This window comes from Chrysochloris asiatica, unplaced genomic scaffold (assembly GCF_000296735.1).
Source record: "Chrysochloris asiatica unplaced genomic scaffold, ChrAsi1.0 scaffold00051, whole genome shotgun sequence".
In the NCBI taxonomy this organism is placed as follows: Eukaryota; Metazoa; Chordata; class Mammalia; order Afrosoricida; family Chrysochloridae; genus Chrysochloris; species Chrysochloris asiatica.
The window spans coordinates 4,851,431-4,858,323 of record NW_006408569.1 but is presented as its reverse complement, the minus strand read 5'-3'; the positions used below and the strand labels follow the sequence as shown (position 1 = coordinate 4,858,323).

The 6,893-nt window shown below is 36.4% G+C and overlaps 1 pseudogene; it reads right to left on the bottom strand.

Moving 5' to 3' along the window:
- Nucleotides 1-2,603: 2,603 nt before the first annotated feature.
- Nucleotides 2,604-6,893, bottom strand: part of LOC102813153 — a 77,096-nt pseudogene continuing 72,806 nt past the window's right edge.

Genomic DNA, 6,893 nt, shown 5'->3' with positions numbered 1-6,893 from the left:
GTCCGGGTTAAATGACAATATCATCAGGCAGGTCCAGCATGCAGATAGGCAGGCATGTAGGCAGACAGATAATAAAGCAGGCCACTGGCTCAAGTTCAAAGAAGTAGAGGTTGGAAGATGAGCCAGATACAAGATCCAGACCCAGCTGAAAGCAAACAAGCTTTGTCTGAGTGTCCATTATGTTGGAAGTAGGCCACACCTCCAAAGAGCCATCCTTTCAATTGATTGCTGCTCATAGCCAATCGTCATAGAGTTAGCTATGCCTGCTCATAGCCAGTCATCATGGAATTAACTATGCTGCTCATAGCCAATCATCATAGTTAACTACACTGTATTTGATCTCACTATGGGGATAATCACATATCAACTACCAAACCACTGGAATCCTGGTCCAGTCAAGTTGATACAAAACCTTAACGATCACTGTCTACTGCTTGTCATCTTGGTACCTATAAACCATATGCATAATCTCTAAATAAAGACAATTATAAAGTCATATTTGCATCTACCTTGATACAGATAAAATGTGTACAACCGAATATTTTTTCCCATTTACATCATCATGGTCAACTTTACTCTGAGGAGATAGCTCCTTCTCAGTTGTATTATGAGTGCCTTCCTACCTGAGGGGCTCATCTTCTGGCACTATATCTGACAATGTTCTACTGCTATTAATAAGGTTTTCAGTCGCTAAACATTCAGAAATAGTCCACCTTTCTGTGTTAGTCTGGAAGCTCAGCTGAAACCAGTCCATGGTGGGTGACTCTACCGGTATTAAAATTACTGGTGGCATAACTTCCAGCATCACAGCAACACTCACGCCACCACAATATGACAAAGTGATAGACAAGTGGTGGTGCTGAGTCATGTGCTATTTCTATTTCCAATTTTTTTGAGGAAGAACTATACTGTTTCCCATAGTGGTTGCACCATTTTACAGTCCCACCTGCAATTATGAGGATTCTAGTCTCTCCACACCCTTGTCAGTACTTTTATTTTCTGTTTTTTTGTTTGTTTGTTTGTTTGTTTTCAACTTTGCTATTAATTCTGGGGTGAAACGATGTCTCATTATCATTTTGATTTGCATCTCTTGAATGGCTAAGTAGTCCTGGTAGCACAGTGGATTACGAGCTGGCCTTCTAACCAAAAGATCAGTAGTTCCAATCTATTAGCTACTCCTCAGAAAAAAGATGAGACTTTCTGCTCTTGTAAAGATTTACAGCCCTGGAATCCCTATACAGGGCCACTATGAGTCGAAACCGACTATACAGTACATAGCCACCACCAATGACTAATAATCTTGATTGCTTCATTTGTTTGTTGTCTGCCTCAGTGTCTTCTGTGGTGAAGTGTCTTTTCATGACCTCTGCCCATTTAAAAATTAGATTATTTGTCTTTTACTTGTTGAGGTGCTGGCTGAAGTTTTCTATACATTTTAGATATTAGTCCCTTGTCTGTCATTGCAAAATTATATTTTCCAGTCTGTGGGTTCTCTTTTTGCTCTTTTGATAAAATCTTATTGCAAATAAGTGCCTGATTTTTAGGTGGTCCCAGTCATGCTGTTTGTTTTATGCTGCTTTTGTGTTTTCAGTTATGTTTATTAATGTATTTATGTTATGCATCGGATCGAAATTTGTCCTCATTTTTCCATTGATGATCTTTATAGTTCTAGGTTTTACATTCATCTTGAGTTCATTTTTGTATATGGTGTCAGATATGTGTCTTGTTTCATTCTTCTGCAAATGGATATCTAATTTTGCCAGCACAATTTGTTAAAAAGACTGTCTTGTTCCCATTTGATGTGTTTTGACCCTTTATCAAAATCAGCTGACTGGGTGGATGGATTTACTACTGAATCCTCAATTCTGTTCCATTTATCTATGCATCTTTCAATGTATCAGCACCTGGCTGTTTTGACTAATGTGGTCTGTAGTAGTGATTTTGAGGTTGGGGAGTGAGAGGCTTCCTACTTTGTTTTTCTTTAGTAATGTTTTGCTTCTCTGAGGTCTCTTTCCTTTCCATATTAAGTTGTTACTGGTAAATGCCTTCGAGTGGGTTCCAACTCATAGCAAATCTGTATAAAGTTTATGGGACAGAAAATCTTTTGGGAGCAGAAAGCCTCATCTTTCTCCTGTAGAGTAGTGTTGAACTGTTGACCTGTGGTCCTCAGCCTAATACTTATCCTACAGAGCCATGGTGCTCCCATCCATATAAACGTACTGATTAGTTTTTCCATCTTTTTAAAGAATAATGTTGGAATCTGGATTAGGATTACATTATATCTGTAGATCTCTTTGGATGGTATTGATATTTACACAATGTCTGGTCTTCCTATCCATGAGCATGGTATATTCTTCCAATTATGTAGGTCTCTTTCGATTTCTTTCTTTCTTTCTTTTTTTTTTTAAATCAGCATCTTACACTTTATAATACACTCAACATTTATACACAAATTCAGGTTGACAAGTACAAATGGCAAAGAACCTCAAAGAATCTAAGCAACAGCATCATCAACTACCCTTCAACAGTTTAGACTGTGGTTCCTATTCCCCATTTTCTCAACCCAGAAGGAAACTAAATGTGTACCCATGTGGGAACTTGGCTCAGAAGTCGGAGACGGTGTGTAATTCCGCACATGTCTGGGTTTCTACAGAACTGAACTGAGACTCCATCACGTTCCAGGCCAGATTGGCCAGAATAAAGTCACCCATAGCTGTCTGTGTTTCATTGCTGGTGAAGAACAAACTCCTCAAATTCTCAAAGCCAGAGTGCATGGTCTGACTTTCTGTACTATTCACCTGCACTTTGCTTTCTAGTGGAGGTATGCTTTTAGCAACGGAGATCCTTTCTGTTTGGGTCTCTGTATCCAAGGAATATGTACTCATGAAAAAGCTGGAGTGTTTCAGAATACTTCCCAGAGGCAGGTGAGAGTTACTGTCTAAAAGTTTAAGTCTGTCTGTGCCTGTGTATCGAACATCTCAAGGCCTAAGAAGTTAGAGTTCTCCCTACAACTGTAGGGCTGAGCAGAGGTGTCTGCAAGTAAGAAGTCTGTTTGGGTTTCTATGTCCAGTGATTCTAAGACTAGCTTGGGCTTCATGTTGCTAAGTTCACTCTCTTCCATTTGAGTTTGGGTATTTGAGGCTGAAAAGAACTCTTCAATATCAAAGTCGATTCTTGGATTCTGGGCTGGAGCAGATGGGAGCTGTGTGTCAGACCCAGCGTTCGTGTCAGACAAGAGACTTCAGTTATCCAATGTCTGACCAGGAAGATTACTTGACGGTATGTTTTCTAGGTCGCTTAACAGATCTATGGTTTGGGTCTGGTTATCTGTCATGTTCTGTGATGGAAGCATACTATTCTGTGCACTGAAGTTGATAACTAAATCAAGATTTCTACATGTCTTAATTTAGAGTCTGGGTCATCCCAAGGTAACAAGCCATGAGTTACAGTGTCTGCTACTAAGCTGTTGCTTATAATATTGTCTGTGGAGACACAGTACGATGAATGGGTGCTCTCGAAGATGTCTCTGCACATTACAGCTTGTTCCAACTGAGTACGGTCATCTGCAGAACTCGTTTCCCTGGAGACCCCAGTGGACTGGAGACAGACATCAATGACGGCATCAGTCTGTGTGGCTGTCGATGACACAACCTTAGGGCTGGGTGGAAATGTCTGAGTATGGACACTAATGGGTAATGAGACCTGAGAACTAAATGTCAGGTCCGTTTGAGAGCAAGACGATACAGAGGAATCTTGGGTAGCCCACTGTGCAGAAGGCATGAAGTTTTGTGAGGTGTAAGACAGATCTGTCTGTATGCTGATAGAAGAAATGTTATTCTTTTGACAGGTGTCCCCTAGTTGTTGTAAAGTGTTAGACGGACTTTTACCCAAGTTTACTTGAACACCTGTATTAATTGGCTCAACGGAAACAGAATTTACAATTTTTGAAAAAAGAAGGCTCTCCCTAAGAGCACAAGCCTCTGAATCTAGAACGAGAACCAGGGTTCCTATTGACTCTTTCGATTTCTTGAAGTAGTAATGTTTTGTAGTTTTCTTTGTATATGTCTTTTGCTTTTCTGATTAGATTTATTACTTAGTACTGTCATATTTTGGCTGGCTATTGGAAATGGTATTATTTTCCAGATTTCTTTTTCAGAAGTCTCTGAATCAGACTGATTTTTGTATGTTGATTTTTGTATTTTGTATGTAAAAGAATCAGACTAATTTTTGTATGTTGATCCTGTACCCTTCCTCTTTTGCAATGACCCTCTACTTTACCAAGCATTGAAGTCTTTCTCCTGGAACTGGTTCCTCCTGACAACATGCTCAAAGCATGAGAGACAAAGACTCATCATCCTCCCTCTAAGGAGCATTGTGGCTGTACTTATTCCAAGACAGATTTGTTTGTTCTTCTGGAAGTTCTTGGTACTTTCCTTTTTTTTTTTTTTTTTTTTTTTGTCAACACTATAATTCATATGCACTGATACTTCTAAGGCATTTCTTATTCATTATTCAATTTTTAGATGCATATGAGATGATTGAAAATACTCTGGCTTGGATGAGGTGCACCTTAGTCCCCAGAGTGACATCTTTGCTCTTTAACACTTTAAAGAGGTCTTTTGCAGCATATTTGCCCAATACCTTTGATTTCTTTACTGCTGCTTCCATGAGTGTTGATTGTGGATCCAAGCAAAACTAAGTTTTGACAACTTCAATCTTTTCTCCATTTATCATGATGTTACTTATTGGCCCAGTTGTAAGGATTTTCATTTTTTTTATATTGAGATTCAATCCATACTGAAGACTGTAGTCATCTATCTTCATCAGCACATGTTTCAAGTCTTTTTCACTTTCAGCAAGCAAAGTTGTGTCCTCTGTATATCACAGGATGTTAGTAAGACTTCCTCCATTCTTGATATATGTTCTTGGTTATATAATCCAGTTTCTTGGATTTATTTGCACAGTATACAGAGTGAACAAGTATGATGAAAGTATACAATCTTGGCACAAAAATTTCCTTATTTTAAACCATTCAGTATCCCGTTGTTCCTTTCTAATGACCGCCTCTTAGTCTATGTACAGGTTCCTCATGAACACAATGAAATGTTCTGGAATACCCATTCTTTGCAATGTTGTCCATTGTTTGTTATGATCCACACATTCTAATGCATTTGCATAGTTAATAAAACACAGCCTCCTTCTGATATTCTGTGCTTTCAGCCAAGATCCATCTGATGTTAGCAATGGTATCCTTATCATTCTGTTATCTTTTTTAAATTTCCTTTGAATCTCATGTAATGCCATCCATTTATTTGCTTATTTGTGTTAATTGCATCTTCATTTTTTTCCCTTTGTTATATTTGCCACTAATTTGTTAATTTTATTAATAATTTCAAAGAACCAACTCCATGTATTTTTGATTCTTTTAATTATTTTTCTTCTTTTAATTCTTCTTTAATCTTGTTTATTTTTGCTGTACATTGTTACTATTTTTCTAATTGTTGGAGATGTTGGATCAAGGTATTGATTTTGATTCTATCTTCATTTTCTATGTGTGCATTTATTGTTATTAACTGCTCTCTGAACATCTGTTTTGCTTTATCCCAAAGTTTTTGATTTGTTGTGTTTTCATTGTCACTTGAGGGATATTTTTTAAAATTAATTTTTAATTTCTTCTGTTATCCAGTAGTTTTATAATAGGGTGTTATCCAATTTCTATATTTTAGTTGTTTTTCCTCAATCTTCTTATTGTTGATTTCTAATTTTATAGCGTTGTGATCTGAGAAGATGCTTTGTAGTATTTTGATGTGTTAAAATTTATTGAGGCATGCTTTATCCCTGAATATGTGGTCTATTCTTGAGAATGTTCTATGTGCTCTGGAAAAGAATGTGTATTTTGCTGTTGTTGGGTTGAGTGTTCTGTAAAACTCTTTGAGGTCACGTTGGTTGATTGTATTGTTTAGCTTTTCTGTTTTTTTTTTTTTTTTTTAAATTTTTTAGTTCATTTGTAGTTATTCTGTCCTTCATTGAAAGTGATGTATTAAAATCTCATGGTATTATTGTAGAATTGTCTACTTCTTTCTTCAAGTTTGTTAGAGTTTGACATAAGTTTTGAGGCTGTTTCATTGGGAATACAGATATTTATTATGATATGTCCCCTTGTTCTATCGACCCCTTAATTATTATATAATATTCTCCTTTGTTTCTTTTGCTGACTTTTACCTAAAAGTCTTTTTTGATCAGATATTAATATTTGTGTTCATGTTTGGTTTTTGTTGCTGTTAGCTTGATATATTTTTCCCATGCTTTGATTTTTAGTCTATTTCTGACTTTGTATATAAAGTATGTCTCTTGTAGACAGCATATTGAAGGATCCTGTTTTCTTATCCATTCTGCTAAGGTCTATTCTTTACTGGTGCATTTAATCTACTTAAATTCACTGTAATTATTGATAAGTATAAATTGATTGCTCTTTTGTAGTATGTTTTATTATGTTGTTGATTTTTGTGTTCCACATAGTTATTTGTGCTGAGTTCATTTTGCTTGTGTGTTTGTCATTTTCATCACTGCTGTTGTTTTAATCTTTGGTAAATCTTTATGATTTTCTTCATTTTTATTTTTATGGGAAGTTTTATTACTTTTCTTTGTGGCTATGCTGAAATTTATTAATTTCTTCCTCAGTTTAAGAAAATCTGCTTTAAACGGAAATCCACTTGACTTCTTTGTCATTTGGAAGTTCTGTAACAACACTATTTCCTCTGCTTGCTTTGTAGTTGTCTTCATTATAAATTTTTATCTCTGGTTCCTTATTTTCAGTCTTGTAGGTTAGTTTTACTTTGAGTTCTTCTATATGTGAATTGCCTTCTGGGTGTTGTTGTGTATGTTAACCTCAG